At 44.8% G+C, this 18583-nt stretch overlaps 1 protein-coding gene across 1 annotated transcript in view; it reads left to right on the top strand.

Annotated features, from left to right (window-relative positions):
- The window catches only part of TCERG1L (transcription elongation regulator 1 like), a 190573-nt gene that overhangs the window by 40449 nt on the left and 131541 nt on the right, over positions 1–18583 (top strand). The gene's annotated exons all lie outside the window — the stretch shown is intronic.

The following is an 18583-nucleotide window of genomic DNA, read 5'->3' as shown; positions in this document are numbered from 1 at the left end:
CTGTCCTGGTGAGTGCATGTTTGGGTCCGTCCTTAAATGTCACAAAAACAGCGTTGACTTGGAATAACCTTTAGTAAGTACTGGAGTCTTGGGAGTCAGCACTATTACTTGAGTTTTAGTTTTTCACATGATACAGTAAGACTTGGATAGAAATTCTGTGGAATTATAATATTAATTCTATACTAGAGTTAACCCTAGAATTGTATATTAGCACTATATCATTAATTGCTAGGTTATCAGTGATAGAAGCATCTTTAGATTGTGAGATACATAATCTTTTTTTCATGGTAGAAATAGATTAACCTGGTTTCATTACTTTCCAGTTTGGTGAGTGCTTTTGGTTTTCTGGTCGTGTTTCTAGTAAATCTGATGTGGTCTTCTCAACACTGGACCTTGGCTTCTGTGTTTCTATGTTGACCTGATAAATTCATTGGTAATAAAATGTTGTATTCTCAAGAACAAAATCTTATTTCTATTTCAGCGTGTTAGTGAACATGCAGTTAGGGTGTGACGGGGAGAATAAATAAAGCACATGGATAATCTCCTGTGTGGAACATAATTTACAGCTGTGTCAAGATTCTGGTTTTAAAATCCATCAGTCCGCTGGCATTTATTAAGGATGACTTACTATTTTCTGAGCAAATTAATCTTAGAAAGAACCCAAAACCAAGCCCTGTGTACCCCAGGGGCGGCTTCACTCTTCATGTCTCTTATATGATTTATAAAGTGACATAATCATTAGGCGTCTTTCCATGTTGGCATTTTATAAGGCTCTATAATCAAATCTGCCATAATGTGCATTCAGTTAGAAAAAGACAACCTCCATGTGATCTATCTTGTACAAAACTGCCGAAGTGGACAGTCAGAAGCTGAAGGGGCCCTACTTAACAGGTGCTTCTGAAATGGCCTTTGTCTTGCTGGCGTTGGTCCCTTTGATCTGAAACTACAGGGGTTGAAACTGGGGCTGCGGGTCTGGACGAGTGACCCCAGCCCAGTGGGTGGTCCCTGAGCTCTTTGGCCAATCCCAGTGTTGGATATGGTACTGCCAGGGCTGCCCCTGTAAGTGGTTCTCTGGCAGGGAGGACCACCTACCCACCTAGAAGTGTTGCCCTGGCTCTCCTCTTTTTTTTTTTTTTTGTTTTAAAGGAGTAAAACTGTGGTTTTCTTTTTTTTTGAAGATGTTGGGGGTAGGAGTTTATTAATTAATTAATTAATTTTTGCTGTGTTGAGTCTTCGTTTCTGTGCGAGGGCTTTCTCTAGTTGTGGCAATCAGGGGCCACTCTTCATTGCGGTGCACGGGCCTCTCACTATCACGGTCTCTCTTGTTGCGGAGCACAGGCTCCAGACACACAGGCTCAGTAGTTGTGGCTCACGGGCCTAGTTGCTCCGCGGCATGTGGGATCTTCCCGGACTGGGACACGAACCCAGACCTACCTGCTAGTGTTGGAGGGTCTCCTGCAGAGGCGGGGGGTGGCTGTGTCTCACCGTGAGGACAAGGAAACTGGCAGCACAAATTCTGGGGAGTACTCCTTGGCGTGAGCCCTCCCAGAGTCCGACATTAGCTCCACCAAAGAGCCCGGGTAAGTTCTAGTGTTGGGTCGCCTCAGGCCAAACAACCAACAGGGAGGGAACCCAGCCCCACCCATCAGCAGACAAGCAGATTAAAGTTTTACTGAGCTCTGCCCACCAGAGCAACAGCCAGCTCTACCCACCACCAGTCCCTCCCATCAGGAAACTTGCACAAGCCTCTTAGATAGCCTCATCCATCAGAGGGCAGACATCAGAAGAACTACAATCCTGCAGCCTGTTGAACAAAAACCACATTCACAGAAAGATAGACAAGATGTAAAGGCAGAGGGCTATGTACCAGATAAAGGAACAAGATAAAACCCCAGAAAAACAACTAAATGAAGTAGAGATAGGCAACCTTCCAGAAAAAAGAATTCAGAATAATGACAGTAACAATGATCCAAGACCTCGGAAAAAGAATGGAGGTAAAGATCGAGAAGATGCAAGAAATGTTTAAAAGAGACCCAGAAGAATTAAAGAACAAATAAACAGAGGTGAACAATACAATAACTGAAATGAAAAATACACTAGAAGGTCCCATTTGTTTATTTTTGTTTTTATTTCCATTTCTCTAGGAGATGGGTCAAAAAGGATCTTTCTGTGATTTATGTCATAGAGTATTCTGCCTATGTTTTCCTCTAAGAGTTTGATAGTGTCTGGCCTTACATTTAGGTATTTAATCCATTTTGAGTTTATTTTTGTGTATGGTGATAGGTAGTGTTCTAATTTTATTCTTTTCCATATAGCTGTCCAGTTCTCCCAGCACCACTTATTGAAGAGGCTGTCTTTTCTCCACTGTATATTCTTGCCTCCCTTATCAAAGATAAGGTGACCATATGTGTGTGGGTTTATCTCTGGGCTTTCTATCCTGTTCCATTGATCAATATTTCTGTTTTTGTGCCAGTACCATACTGTCTTGATTACTGTAGCTTTGTAGTATAGTCTGAAGTCTGGGAGCCTGATTCATCCAGCTCTGTTTTTCTTTCTCAAGATTGCTTTGGCTATTTGGGGTCTTTGTGTTTCCATACAAATTGTGAAATAGTTTGTTCTAGATCTGTGGAAAATGCCATTGGTAATTTGATAGGGATTGCATTGAATCTGTCGATTGCTTGGGGTAGTATAGTCATTTTCACAATGTTGGTTCTTCCAATCCAAGAACATGGTATATCTCTCCATCTGTTGGTATCATCTTTAATTTTTTTCATCAGTGTCTTATAGTTCTCTGCATAAAGGTCTTTTGTCTCCTTAGGTAGGTTTAGTCCTAGGTATTTTATTCTTTTTGCTGTAATGGTAAATGGGAGTGTTTCCTTAATTTCTCTTTCAGATTTTTCATCATTACTGTATAGGAATGCAAGAGATTTTTCTGCATTAATTTTGTATCCTGCTGCTTTACCAGATTCATTGATTAGCAGTTTTCTGGTAGCATCTTTGGGATTCTATATGTATAGTATCATGTCATCTACAAATAGTAACAGCTTTACTTCTTCTTTTCTGATTTAGATTCCTTTTATTTCTTTTTCTTCTCTGATTGCTGTGGCTAAAACTTCCAAAACTATGTTGAATAATAATGGTGAGAGTGGGCAACCTTGTCTTCTTCCTTATCTCAGTGGAAATTGTTTCAGTTTTTCACCATTGAGGACGATGTTGGCTGTGGGTTTGTCATATATGGCCTTTATTATGTTGAGGTAAGTTCCATCTATGCCTACTTTCTGGAGGGTTTTTATCATAAATGGGTGTTGAATTTTGTTGAAAGATTTCTCTGCATCTATTGAGATGATCATATGGTTTTTCCCCTTCAATTTGTTAATATGGTGTATCACATTGATTGATTTGCATATATTGAAGAATCCTTGCATTCCTGGGATAAACCCCCTTGATCATGGTGTATGATCCTTTTAATGTGCTGTTGGATTCTGCTTACTAGTATTGTGTTGAGGATTTTTTCATCTATGTTCATCAGTGATATTGGCCTGTAGTTTTCTTGCTTTGTGACATCTTTGTGTGGTTTTGGTATCAGGGTAATGGTGGCCTCATAGAATGAGGTTGGGAGTGTTCCTTCCTCTGCTATATTATGGAAGAGTTTGAGAAGGATAGGTGTTAGCTCTTCTCTAAATATTTGATAGAATTCTCATGTGAAGCCATCTGGTCCTGGACTTTTGTTTGTTGGAATATTTTTAATCACAGTTTCAATTTCAGTGCTTGTGACTGGTCTGTTCATATTTTCTATTTCTTCCTGGTTCAGTCTCGGAAGGTTGTGCATTTCTACGAATTTGTCCATTTCTTCCAGGTTGTCCATTTTATTGGCATAGAGTTGCTTGTAGTAATCTCTCACGATCCTTTGTATTTCTGCAGTGTCAGTTGTTACTTCTCCTTTTTCATTTCTAATTCTGTTGATTTATTCTTCTCCCTTTTTTTCTTGATGAGTCTGGCTAATGGTTTATCAATTTTCTTTATCTTCTCAAAGAAACAGCTTTTAGTTTTATTGATCTTTGCTATCATTTCCTTCATTTCTTTTTCATTTATTTCTGATCTGATCTTTCTGATTTCTTTCCTTCTGCTAAGTTTGGGGTTTTTTCATTCTTCTTTCTCTAATGGCTTTAGGTGTAAGGTTAGGTTGTTTATTCGAGATGTTTCTTGTTTCTTAAAGTAGGATTGTATTGCTATAAACTCCCTTCTTAGAACTGCTTTTGCTACATCCCATAGGTTTTGGGTTGTTGTATTTTCATTGTCATTTGTTTCTAGGTATTTTTTGATTTCCTCTTTGATTTCTTCAGTGATCTCTTGGTTATTAAGTAGTGTATAGTTTAGTCTCCGTGTGTTTGTATTTTGTACAGATTTTTTTCCTGTAATTAATATCTAGTCTCATAGCGTTGTGGTCAGAAAAGATAATTGATACGATTTCAATTTTCTTAAATTTCCCAAGGCTTGATTTGTGACCCAAGATATGATCTATCCTGGAGAATGTTCCATGTGCACTTGAAAAGAATGTGTATTTGCACAGCAAAGAAAACCACAAACAAGACAAAAAGAGGACCCTCAGAATGGGAGAAAATACTTGGAAATGAAGCAACTGACAAAGGATTAATCTCCAAAATTTACAAGCAGCTCATACAGCTCAATATCAAAAAAACAAACAACCCCATCCAAAAATGGGCAGAAGACCTAAATAGACATTTCTCCAAAGAAGATATACAGATTGCCAACAAACACGTGAAAGAAGGCTCAACATCATTAATCATTAGAGAAATGCAAATCAAAACTACAATGAGATATCATCTCACAATGGTCAGAATGGCCATCATCAAAAAATCTACAAACAATAAATGCTGGAGTGGGTGTGGAGAAAAGGGAACGCTCTTGCACTGTTGGTAGGAATGTAAATTGATACAGCCACTGTGGAGAACAGTATGGAGGTTCCTTAAAAAAATAAAAATAGAGCTACCATACGACCCAGCAATCCCACTGCTGGGCATATACCCGAAGAAAACCATAATTCCAAAAGAGTCATGTACCAAAATGTTCATTGCAGCTCTGTTTACAATAGTGGGGATATGGAAGCAACCTAAGTTTACATCAACAGATGAATGGATAAAGAAGATGTGGCATATATATACAATGGAATATTACTCAGCCATAAAAAGAAACAAAACTAAGTTATTTGTAGTGAGGTGGATGGACCTAGAGTCTGTCATACAGACTGAAGTAAGTCAGAAAGAGAAAAACAAATACTGTATGCTAACACATATATATGGAATCTAAAAAAAAAAAAAATGGTCATGAAGAACCTAGGAGCAAGGCGGGAATAAAGACACAGACCTACTAGAATATGGTCTTGAGGTCATGGGGAGGGGGAAGGGTAAGCTGTGACGAAGTGAGAGAGTGGCATGGACACATATACACTACCAAACATAAAATAGATAGCTAGTGGGAAGCAGCCGCATAGCACAGGGAGATCAGCTCGGTGCTTTGTGACCTCCTGGAAAGGTGGGACAGGGAGAGTGGGAGGGAGGGAGATACAAGAGGGAAGAGATATGGGGACATATGTGTATGTATAACTGATTCACTTTGTTATAAAGCAGAAACTAACACACCATTGTAAAGCAATTATACTCCAATAAAGATGTTTAAAAAAAATACACGAGAAGGAATCAATAGCCGAATAACTGAGGCAGAAGAACGGATAAGTGACCAGGAAGACAGAATGGTGGAATTCACTGGCACAGAACAGAATAAAGAAAAAAGAATGACAAGAAATGAAGACAGCCTAAGAGACTTCTGGGACAACATTAAACACAACAAAATTCACATGATAGGGTTCCCAGAAGGAGAAGAGAGAGAGAAAGGACCCGAGAAAATATTTGAAGAAATTATAGTCAAAAACTTCCCTTACATGGGAAAGGAGATAGCCACCCAAGTACAGAAAGCACAGAGAGTCCCAGGCAGGATAAACCAAAGGAGAAACATGCCGAGACACATAGTAATCAAAGTGACAAAAATTAAAGACAAAGAAAAATTATTGAACGCAACAAGGGAAAAATAACAAATAACATACAAGGGAACTCCCATAAGGTTAACAGCTTATTTCTCAGCAGAAACTCTACAAGCCAGAAGGGAGTGACATGACATATTTAAAGTCATGAAAGGGAAGAACCTACGATCAAGATTACTCTACCCAGCAAGGATCTCATTCAGATTTGATGGAGAAATCAAAAGCTTTACAGACAAGCAAAAGCTAAGAGAATTCAGCACCACCAAACCAGCTCTACAACAAATGCTAAGGGAACTTCTCTAAGTGGGAAACACAAGAGAAGAAAAGGACCTACAAAAACAAGCCCATAACAATTAAGAAAATGGTAATAGGAACATGCATATCGATAATTACCTTAAACATGAATGGATTAAAGGCTCCAATCAAAAGACACAGGCTTGGTGAATGGATACTAAAACAAGACCCATATACATGCTGTCTACAAGAGACCCACTTCAAGCCTAGGGACACATACAGACTGAAAGTGAGGGGATGGAAAAGGATATTCCATGCAAATGGAAATCAAGAGAAAGCTGGAGTAGCAATACTCATATCAGATAAAATAGACTTTAAAATAAAGAATGTTACAAGAGACAAGGAAGGACACTACATAATGACCAAGGGATCAATCCAAGAAGAAGATACAACAATTATAAATATATACACACCCAACATAGGAGCACCTCAATACATAAGGCAACTTCTAACAGCTATAAAAGAGGAAATCAACAGTAACACAATAATAGTGAGGGACTTTAATACCTCACTTACACCAATGGACAGACCATCCAGACAGAAAATTAATAAGGAAACACAAGCTTTAAATGACACAATAGACTAGGTAGAATTTAACTGATATTTATAGGACATTCCATCCAAAAACAGCAGATTACACTTTCTTCTCAAGTGCGCAGATACATCACATCTTGGGTCACAAATCAAGCCTCAGTATATTTAAGAAAATTGAAATAGTATCAAGCATCTTTTCTGACCACAACGCTATGAGATTAGAAATCATTTACAGGGCCAAAAAGCTAAAAACCACAAACACATGGAGGCTAAACAATACGTTACTAAATGACCAAGAGATCACTGAAGAAATCAAAGAGGAAATCAGAAAATACCTAGAGACAAATGACATTGAAAACATGATAATCCAAAACCTATGAGATGCAGCAAAAGCAGTTCTAAGAGGGAAGCTTATAGCAATACAATCCTACCTCAAGAAACAACAAACATCTCAAATAAACAAGCTAACCTTACACCTAAAGGAACTAGAGAAAGAAGAACAAACAAAATCCAAAGTTAGTAGAAGGAAAGAAATCATAAAGATCAGAACAGAGATAAATGAAATAGAAACAAAGAAATCGATAGCAAAGATCAGTAAAGGTAAAAGCTGGTTCTTTGAGAAGATAAACAAAATTGATAAACCACTAGCCAGACTCATCAAGAAAAAGAGGGAGAGGACTCAAATTAATAAAATTAGAAATGAAAAAGGAGAAGTTACAAGGACACCACAGAAATACAAAGCATCCTAAGAGACTACTCCAAGCAACTCTGTGCCAATAAAATGGACAACCTGGAAGAAACGGACAAATCCTTAGAAAGGTATAACCTTCCAGGACTGAACCAGGAAGAAATAGAAAATATGAACAGACCAATCACAAGTAATGAAATTGAAACTGTGATTAAAAATCTTCCTACAAACAAAAGTCCAGGACCAGATGGTTTCACAGGTGAATTCTCTCAAACATTTAGAGAAGAGCTAACACCGATTCTCCTCAAATGCTTTCAAAACAATTGCAGAGGAAGGAACACTCCCAAACTCATTCTATGAGGCCACCATCACTCTGATACCAAAACCAGACAAGGACTCTACAAAAAAAGAAAATTACAGACCCATAACACTGTTGAATATAGATGCAAAAATCCTCAACAAAATATTAGCACACAGAATCCAACAACACACTACAAGGATTGCACACTGGGGCTTCCCCAGTGGCGCAGTGGTTGAGAGTCTGCCTGCTGATGCAGGGGACACGGGTTAGTGCCCCAGCCTGGGAGGATCCCACATGCCGTGGTGCGGTTGGGCCCGTGAGCCATGGCTGCTGAGCCTGCACGTCTGGAGCCTGTGCTCCGCAATGGGAAAGGCCCGTGTACCGCAAAAAAAAAAAAAAAAAGATTATACACTATGATCAAGTGGGATTTATCCCAGGGATGCAAGGATTCTTCAATATACGCAAATCAATCAATGTGATACACCATATTAACAAATTGAAGAATAAAAACCATATGATCATCTCAATAGATGCAGAAAAATCTTTTGACAAAATTCAACACCCATTTGTGATCAAAACTCTCCAGAAAGTGGGCATAGAGGGCACCTACCTCAACATAATAAAGGCCATATATGACAAACCCACAGCAAACATCATTTCAATGGTGAACAACTGAAAGCATTTCCTCTAAGATCAGGAACAAGACAAGGATGTCCACTCTCACCACTGTTATTCAACATAGTTTTGGAAGTCCTAGCCACGGCAATCAGAGAAGAAAAAGAAATAAAAGGAATACAAATTTGAAAAGAAGAAGTATAACTGTCACTGTTTGCAGATGACATGATACTGTACATAGAGAATCCTAAAGATGCCACCAGAAAACTACTAGAGCTAATCAATGAATTTGGTAAAGCTGCAGGATACAAAATTAATGCACAGAAATCTCTTGCATTCCTATACAGTAATGATGAAAAATCTGAAAGAGAAATTAAGGAAACACTCCCATTTACCATTTCAACAAAAAGAATAAAATACCTAGGAATAAACCTACCTAGGGAGACAAAAGACCTTTATGCAGAAAACTATAAGACACTGATGAAAGAAATTAAAGATGATACCAACAGATGGAGAGATATACCATGTTCTTGGATTGGAAGAATCAATATTGTGAAAATGACTATACTACACAAAGCAATCGACAGATTCAACACAATCCCTATCAAATTACCAGTGGTATTTTTTACAGAACTAGAACAAAAAATCTTAAAATTTGTATGGAGACACAAAAGACCCTGAAGAGCCAAAGTACTTTTGAGGGAAGAAAACAGAGCTGGAGGAATCAGACTCCCTGTCTTCAGACTATACTACAAAGCTACAGTAATCAAGACAGTATGGTGCTGGCACAAAAACAGAAACACAGATCAATGGAACAGGATAGAAAGCCCAGAGATAAACCCACGCACCTATGGTCAGCTAATGTATGACAAAGGAGGCAAGGATATACAATGGACAAAAGACAGTCTCTTCAATAAATGGTGCTGGGAAAACTGGACAGCTACATGTAAAAGAATGAAATTAGAACACTCCATAACAACATACACAAAAATAAACTCAAAATGGATTCGAGACCTAAATGTAAGACCGGACACTATCAAACTCTTAGAGGAAAACATAGGAAGAACACTCTTTGACATGAATCACAGCAAGATCTTTTCTGATCCACCTCCTAGAGTAATGGAAATAAAAACAAAAATAAACTAATAGGACCTAATGAAACTTAAAACCTTTTGCAAAGGAAAGGAAACTACAAACAAGATGAAAAGACAACCCTCAGAATGGGAGAAAATATTTGCAAATGAATCAACAGACAAAGGATTAATCTCCAAAATATATAAAGAGCTCATGCAGCTCAATATTAAAAAAACAAGCAACCCAATCCAAAAGACCTAAATAGACATTTCTCCAAAGAAGACATACAGATGGCCAAGAAGCACATGAAAAGCTGCTGAACGTCACTAACTATTAGAGAAATGCAAATCAAAACTACAGTGAGGTATTGCCTCACATCAGTTAGAATGGGCATCATCAGAAAATCTACAAACAACAAATGCTGGAGAGGGTGTGGAGAAAAGGGAGCCCTCTTGCACTGTTGGTGGGAATGTAAATTGATACAGCCACTATGGAGAACAGTATGGAGGTTCCTTAGAAAACTAAAACTAGAATTACCGTATGACCCAGCAATCCCACTACTGGGCATATACCCAGAGAAAACCGTAATTCAAAAAGACACATGCACCCCAATGTTCATTGCAGCTCTATTTACAATAGCCAGGACATGGAAGCAACCTATGTGTCCATCGACAGATGAATGGATAAAGAAGATGTGGCACATATATGCAATGGAATATTACTCAGCCATAAAAAGAAACGAAATTGGGTCATTTGTAGAGACATGGATGGGCCTAGAGACTATCATACAGAGTGAAGTAAGTCAGAAGGAGGAAAACAAATATCATATACTAACGCATATATGTGGAACCTAGGAAAATGGTACAGATGAACCAGTTTGCAGGGCAGAAATAGAGACACAGATGTAGAGAACAAACATATGGACACCAAAGGGGAAAGCCACGGTGGGGTGGGTGGTGGGATGAATTGGGAGTTTGGGATTGACATATATACATTAATATGTATAAAATGGATAACTAATGAGAACCTGCTGTAAAAAAAAATAAAATAAAAAATAAACCTGAGGAAAGGCGAGTAAATAAATACATACATACATACAAACCCCTTGACCAGTTCCAAACTCAATGGGAAAGTGGGTTTTCTCTTCCCGAGTGTCGCCAGCGTGTGCAGCCAAGTTAGTCCTTGCTGCTGCTCTTCCGCAGGAGCCCGTGCACACCGGGGCTTCCCATTGGCCTCGTGCTCGTGGCAGTCTGTTCACTCGCCTGCCCCTTCCCAGCCTGTGAGTCACCCGCTGGAGGGCCCTGTCGCCCTGTCCCTGCCCAGCCTGCAGCGGCTCCGGGCGGTTTCCCGAACCTCAGGTCCAAAGGATGACTCCAGCTGATTCCACTTATCCACGTAATCCCTAACGCTGTTTCTCTCATGCTTGCTCCTGAATCAGGGGCACGGCAGAGGGGAGCGTGGGCAGAGCAGACGGTTTACTGTTAGAGGTCTCGTCGGAGGGCATTCACACGTGGGCTGGGAGCCAGCGGTTGAAGGATGAGCAGACAGGGGCGGGGGTGGGGTGCTCTCTTCGTTTCCTCCCAGCAGATCTCAGCTAATCCACTTTGCCTCATTCCCATCTATTCCTTGAAGCCTTGGAATTTCAGGTTATAGAAGGAACACTTTCGGGGGGAAAGCATGTCTTGTATCCTATCTATTTCTTAGTTTTTAAGAAGAAGGTGGAGTTTATCTGGGGGGAATGGAAGACGTGCGGAAGGATTTGCCCTGGGGAATGGGACTACTTTCCTGGCCCTCTGCAGGCTGGAGCCCTCCGGACCTGCACCCCCTCACCTGCCCCCTCGATGTTACAAGGAAGTGGGAAGTGGGAGCCCACATTCGGGAGGATACAAGCACCAGGCAACTCCAGCGTCTGCCCCTCTTTGATGAAATAAGCGAAGTGATTCTTTTTTAAGAATGATGGTAGCTATTTTCAAAACTTAGCCCACCATTTCATAAGCATCGAAGGGAAAAGGATAAAATATGAGTGAGAGCTGTGGCCTCCAGTACAGCAAGTGACTAGCAAATACAACTATTAAAAAGTACCATCTGCCTTGGAAGCCATTTACCACCTGTTCTTTTGCTTCCAGAACAATTTAATGGTCTAAATTTAACATTTTGTCCTGCCATAGAACAGCTGGGAAGTGACGATCCTTTTTTCAATGAGGAACGTACCCGCCAGGCTACATAACAAGGCAGGAAAGTCCCCAAGCCACTCTCCACGCAGCCTCTGTGGGGCTGTCCACTCATCCCATTCGCGGAGCCAAGGATGCTGAAATGGGCTCTGAAGCCACAGTAACCCCGCCGTTGGGGGATGCAGCCTTGTCTCTTCTTATCCAGGAATTGTTTCCTCCTCCAGTATAATAAAAAATGTCATAATACGTATTAACATTTTGGAGATTCGTAGAGACAAAAATACTGCTGCAATGTAATTACTTATACCCCAGAGTGCCTGAGACTCAGCTGGCTTCTGCGAGAAAGACATATGTGTTTCTAATGAGAGAATGAGCTGCTTTTAGTAGAAAAATTATTGGATTTAAACAAACAAAAAAGGACTTCGTATAGTTTGCTACCCACAAGTGAACTCGTACTATGCATGCGAGATAGAGTCAAGCAGGTGGTAACGCGTTTGGGCCGTGCCGGGTGCAGAGTGTCTAAATGGAGATCCAGCTGTGAGCCCTTCCTCTCAGCAAGTCAGCTTGTTTAAGGTTGTCCCTCTACAAAAGTCCTCCTGTGACCTGTCTGCTGCAACCTCCCTGAGGAGCTGCCATCACTTGAGCTGTATTCTTCGTCTGCACTGTTAGCTCCAATTCACTCTTTCTTTGAAAAGAAAAATTGGCAACCCAGCACGCACAGAAAAGCATGTCTATGTCTATGCCAAGTATAAAGAACACTGATACGGGCTTCCCTGGTGGCGCAGTGGTTGAGAGTCCGCCTGACGATGCAGGGGACACGGGTTCGTGCCCCGGTCCGGGAGGATCCCACATGCCGCAGAGCGGCTGGGCCCGTGAGCCATGGCCACTGAGGCTGCGCGTCCGGAGCCTGTTGCTCCGCAACGGGAGAGGCCACAACAGTGAGAGGCCCGCGTACCGCAAAAAAAAAAAAAAAAAAGAACACTGATACAGTAGACCCCCAAGTACCTCCCACTGAGCCCAAGAAATGGATGTTTCTGTACCCCTAGCGCTCCTGGGAGCCTCAGCCCTCCCCAGCAACAATTACTCTCCCAAACAGGTGCCAGTCGTTGCTGTGCTGCTTTTGAGAAATCTGTTTACATATAAGCATTATTTCTAAACAATGGATTTCATAGTTTAGGCGCTTTTTGAATTTTACATAAACGTCATCATAGTCCGTGCATTCTTCCGTGATTGCCTTTTTTGCTCAAAACGATGTATTGTTTCTTTGTAAAGTCCCCACCGAGGGGCGGCCTTGTAGCTGTGATGCCGTCACGTTCACTGCGGCATAGCATTGGCTGGTCGGTCTGAATCCACGCAGTGCGTCATCCATTCCGCTACTGGTGGCATCTGGACTGTTTCCTGAAATGTCAGGAACAATTGCCCCCTCTTTCCTTTTCGAAGCACTTTCCTCCCCTTCTGATAGTCCTTCCAGGTTTGGGGTTGGGGGGGTCTTTGCACAGATCTGTGGAGTCTGGGGTGTGCAGGACCCTCCTTCTCTGGCATCCCAAGTGTTCTTATCCTGGGTAGTAACTAATCCCAACTTCATCTCAGTCCCTGTTTCTCCCTTGAGTGCTAGGTTGATAGAGCTAGTTTCCCACTGGACACATGCAGTTTCTGATGGATACCTCAAGCTGCACTTTTCTATAAAAGCAGTATTGATTTCCTACCCATGGCCCTGCTTATGAAACAATGCAAAACACCTGGTTTCTCCTGGAGGCTTCTGGGAAAGCCCCCTCTTCCACTAGCACTCTCTCATTCGTAAGTAGCACCCCAGTCTGTCCAGTGTCTGCAGCCAGCACCCCAGGGTCATCCTTGGTTCCTCCTGCCTGGTAACCTCACATCCACCCGTCAGCGCTGTCTTCCCTCCTAATCTGCAGCCCAAGTCCAACTTCCTTGTCCAGACCGATACCGTCTGTTGACTGAGTGGCCGCACAAAATCTCTCTGCTTCCGCTCACCCTTATCAGCCACTGTTTCCTACAGGAGCCAGAGTTCCCTTCTCAGAAACGTACAGCAGGCCGAGCCTGCGCCTGCTTAAGACTCCCACCGACTGTCTCCTGTGGAGCTTCGAACAAATCCCAGACTTCTCCCCAGAGTCTCTGGAAGCCACCTTTTGTGGCCCCAGCCCGTGCTCTTGCCGCCGCTGCTGGCCGCTCTCCCTTCTCCCAGTGAGCGTCAAGCACACCCAGCCTGGCTGCCTCGGGGCCTTTGCACTGGCCACTGCCCTGCCTTAGAGGCCCTCCTTCACCGTTCAGGCCCCGCTGAGAAGCACCCCTGCTTTCTCATCCTAAGGACCCTTGGGAATCAGCTCCCTCTCATCACCTGTTTACTTCCCTGATAGCATTTCTCATTGTCTGGAATTACCTCAGTGTCTGTTCCTGGCTTGTTTCCCTCTGCTGCCCTCCCCCATCCCCGGATGTGTGAGATCCAGGATGACAGGGGCCTCTGTGTCTTATTCACCATGAGTTCAGGGCCAAGGTCAGTGCTTGGGGCAAAACGGTCTCCCCTTTGCCTCTGCGGAAGGGGCAGTCTGCTCCCTGTGTTCTTGCAGACAGAGAGGAGGGGGTGGGCCTGCTTGAAGATGTTGGTTCAGCGCCCCCACCCAGCCCAGTGAGTCCTCACAGACAAGGTGGGAATCGGGGCAGCCGTCCACACGCCAGGGCTCCTCGGTGGTGCTCACGGCCGCAGAGCCTGGCTGCTGACGTCGCTGTCCATCTTGGCGTTGATCGGGACGTCCAATCAGGAAGCCCAGCAGAAAACCAGGCTACTCTGTGAAGGACTTCAAAGGACGGCCAACACCCAGGTGCGACATCCTTGAAGACGGGTGTGTCCTGAAACCCCAAATGTTCACCCTGAAAGTTTGCACGGATCCCATGCAGCTGATCCCATTCTTCAAACTGGGGGACAGAATGGGAGGTGATTAAAGACCTCCTTACCTAAGTTCCAAAGGCAAGAAGGGCAGAGCGAACCTGGGACTCAGCCCCGTTTCCTGAGGGCCTTGCCTTCTTTCATAGGCATCACCATCAACCCCTCCTACCATCGATCCCTCCCGCTAGCCACAGTTCACCTTGAGCCATTGAGCCATTGAGCTAGAACCCATGACCTGATGACTGAGACTTTGGCTGGGCTGTTGGCGCTATAGGGACATGGACCAAATTCAGCTCTGTGACCAGCCCAGGCAGAGAGGGTGGCCAGGCCACACTCACACACGTGATGCATGTGGTCTGATCCCTGGAACGGGCCTGAGCTCTCCCAGTGGGTGGGCATTTTTAGAAGAGACCCTAGAAAGACTGAGAAGATAGGTTGGTCTGCAGACGGAGGAAGGAGGAAGGAACCCTGACGGTTGTCGCTTTAATGGAGAGCATCTTTTAAGAGCGCATCCTTGGTGGCCGCATGAGGTCCCGTTGCTACAGCCACAGGTCAGAGCCTGGTCTTGGCGAGTTCCCGGTAACGAGAGCAGCCACCCCCTCCTGGGCTGGGCTGTCTCATTTGATCTGTGATAACAGCGCCGTTGGAAACAGTATCCGTGGCATCTAGTTGAGGATGCGGGAGGGGATGAGGTGCCGGATGTGCGCTCACTGGAGGCCGTGGTCCAGGAAGCACCTGGGAGCATCTTCGGGCCCAGCTGCTTTGGGCCACACACACAGAGGACGCTGCCTCGTGGGAGTGCGGGGTCTGTGTTTATTCACTGGCCCAAGTCAGGGAGGCAGCTGGCATTTTGCCCCTGGGTGCTTAAACTTCTGGAGCCCACGGGGAGCTGCTGGAAGCGTCCTCAGGGCGCCTGGTCCTCCGGCAGCTCCAGCTGTGGAGAGCAGCTAAGGAAGGGCGAGGACACCAGCACAGGGTCAGTGTCCGCCCTGCCTGTGATGCTGGGTCATGCGAGAAAGAAGTGAGCGCTTAGGGAACTTTAGCTAAGGAAGCTACGCCCTGTTGAAATATCCTGTTGGTGGTTTGCAGTTTATAGACGCCGATAGTTAAGAGAGCGAGCTTACTTAGCTAACAACATACGAGCTCCTCATTTCCTCAGGAGCTCAGCTAACAGCTGTACCTGTCGCCACTGCAGGGAGTGGAGAGGGGAGGGCGCTGCTTTGAAGCAGGCTCTGGGCAGCGCTGGCTTCCACCACTCGCCTCCTCTTCCCTGATGTATTTAAGAATGGCTGTGCTCGAACCTAGGTTATGACCGACGTCCAGGATTCAGTTCGCCATCCGTGTGTCTCCGGAGCTCCCAGGTTCTTGGGAGGAGACTTCTCAGGCTCGGATGCACAGGACGTTTTTCCACTTGGGGGGACTGATGGTGGGGGAGCGGCACGGAGCCCCCGCTTCGTGCTGGGGTCCCAGGCTCCCCCTGGCACCTTGTCTCAGCGCAGGTTGGGCCCATCCAGGGATGGGCTGAAGGCCCACCTTCATGAGAAAAGGGATATGAAAAGGATGCTCCTGGGAGGACCCTCAGAAAGGAGTCTGGATAAGATGGGAGAACCACCACCTACATGCTCACTGCTGGGCTCCCATCTGGCCCCGCTTGCATGGTCTTTCCTCTTGCTCTGTTCACATCCTGGCCTCTCATTGGAAGTCCAGTTGAGAGCTGACCTTGTCCGTGGTGACTGCCTTGACCCCTTCGGTCCACCAAAACCCTTCCAGCCTTCAAACTCCTGTGCTGTCCTTGTCTCACCTGTCACTTAACTGACGGCCAAGCTGTTCACAAGAGTGTGCTTCATCTCCACGCTGAACGTCCACGGGGCCGGGCCACGGGGCTGGCTCTCTCCCTGCTCAGCACTTAAACCAGCTCTGAGGATATTTCCCAGATGGGAGGCTCGGCCACTAGAGGACAGGCAGTGACTTCCATCGGTCAAGTTAGGCTGAATTGTTACAATTAAATCGCTTTGTAGACTAGCCCCCTCCTTGTTTATACAGCATGTAGAGAACATGTTTTTTCCTGTTCTCCGCTGTGTAAATACAGTCCTACCGACTGAAGAAAGAAACAGTCATCATCCGGTACATGTCCTCCTAAAGGTGTTATTGTGTTTCCCTGCCCACAGCTGCTCAGCCTCACTGGGGAGACGTGGGTACTCACGATCGCACCTCTAGCCACAGAAGGAGGCATCGGCTACCTCTCATTTGCTTTCTGCTGGGGAGAAAACAGCCATGCTCTGGGCCGTTCAACATAAAAGAGAGTTAAAGGCACGGAGCCCGAGAAGACCCACGGTGCTCACAAATGACCCACATCTGGGGGCTTACCTTGACTGGGGCTGGGAAGTCGCCCAGGATCACCTATCGCTGTGCACTCAGGCGTGGGCTGGAGAGGAGCCTGGACCGGCCAGGTGCCAGGTGTTTACGTCCCACTGGTCCCAAGGGGTGAGGGGTGCAGGGAAGCCTGGGCAGGTGGAACCTCAGAGCCAGTGAGGTCTGGCTCCCAGGAGATGAGGCGAAGGGGAGCCCATCGCTTCAGGACAGAGGAACAGTTCCTGATCGTCTAGAAAAGAGCTGACAAAATGGTCCAGACCCCACGTCGCCCTCTCCACTACGCCCAGCCTGGGAAAGCTTCCTGCTCTCCACTCTGGTCAGGTCAGCTGGCAGCCCTCGTGGTCAAGCACGTGGTTAAACCACAGGCCCAGGGGCAGTGCTTGTGCACGGGGTCCAGTCTGGGCGTTCGGGCAGGTGTGAGCTGACTTCTGTGAGCAGAGCTCTCTCAGGGGAGGAGAGCAGTGTCTGAATTATTCCATGAGCGCCGTACAGGACTGTCTGCTCCCAGGTCCCCAGCTGCTCTTGTTGTCCTGCAAAGATTTGAAAGGAAGGAGACTCGGCTTCCACTAACTGTCCCCTGAAGCAGCCACCGGTGTGCGCGCGCGGGCGGGGTCCAAGGTCAGGACGCGCCAGGAGAGCCGGCAAGGACTCATGAGCCCCAGGTTCTGACAGCAGATATATGTATGTAGTTTGCTAGTTTACACACGGGGAAGGAAAACACGCACATCTGAGGCTTTCCAAGAAAGAACTGAAACTGTGATAGTGACCAAAAGAACAGAACGTGCTTCTTGTGCTGGAAAGGACCCCTCTTGTCTGGGACTCCCAGACGCTGGGCTTTAAAACGATGCCCTGGAGCCCGCGGAGCCCGCTGTCAGTGGCACTGACGTTTACATGCTCTGTGAGCCTGGAGGATGGCTTTCCCGAGCGGGCCGTCTTCCCTTTGTTATTCTGTTTTTTAATTGGGACGTTGCATTCGCTAAGGTGGCAGGGACAACTGTGCAGATCTACTTTGGGCATCCTTTGGTAGTAGTTTTGTGGTCACCGAGACTGTGCCCTTGTTCCTGGAGAGGCTGTGTAGATGTTGATAAGAGGCCCTGGTCTAACAGAGAGGAGCCTGTGTGTACTACCCAAGCCATCCGATTTGCGTTAATTATGTGTATGTAGCTGTCATTTGCCACATGTCATAGAGTTATGACATTTGTTAAAGATTCATTTGGACTTATAAAAGGATATATGCAAGATAAATAACCCAATTAATACATAAGCAAAGGATCTGATAGATGTTTCTCCAAAGAAGACATACAAATGGCCAATAAACACGTGAAAAGACGCTCAACATCATTAGTCGTCAAGAAATGCAAATCAAACCCACAGTGAGACGCCACTTCATACTCACTTCATGGCTGAAGTAAAAAGATGGACAGGTGTTGGTGAAAATGTGGAGAAGCTGGAACCCTCATACGCTGCTGGTGGGAATGCAAAATGGTGCAGCCACTTCTGGAAAACAGCCGGGCAATTCCTTAAGTGGCTAAACATAGAATAACCGTTAAGACTCAGCAGTTCCGCTTCT

The sequence above is a fragment of the Lagenorhynchus albirostris genome, chromosome 16, assembly GCF_949774975.1.
Source record: "Lagenorhynchus albirostris chromosome 16, mLagAlb1.1, whole genome shotgun sequence".
NCBI lineage: Eukaryota > Metazoa > Chordata > Mammalia > Artiodactyla > Delphinidae > Lagenorhynchus > Lagenorhynchus albirostris.
The sequence above is the reverse complement of the archived record's forward strand: the minus strand, read 5'-3'. Positions and strand labels throughout refer to the sequence as shown.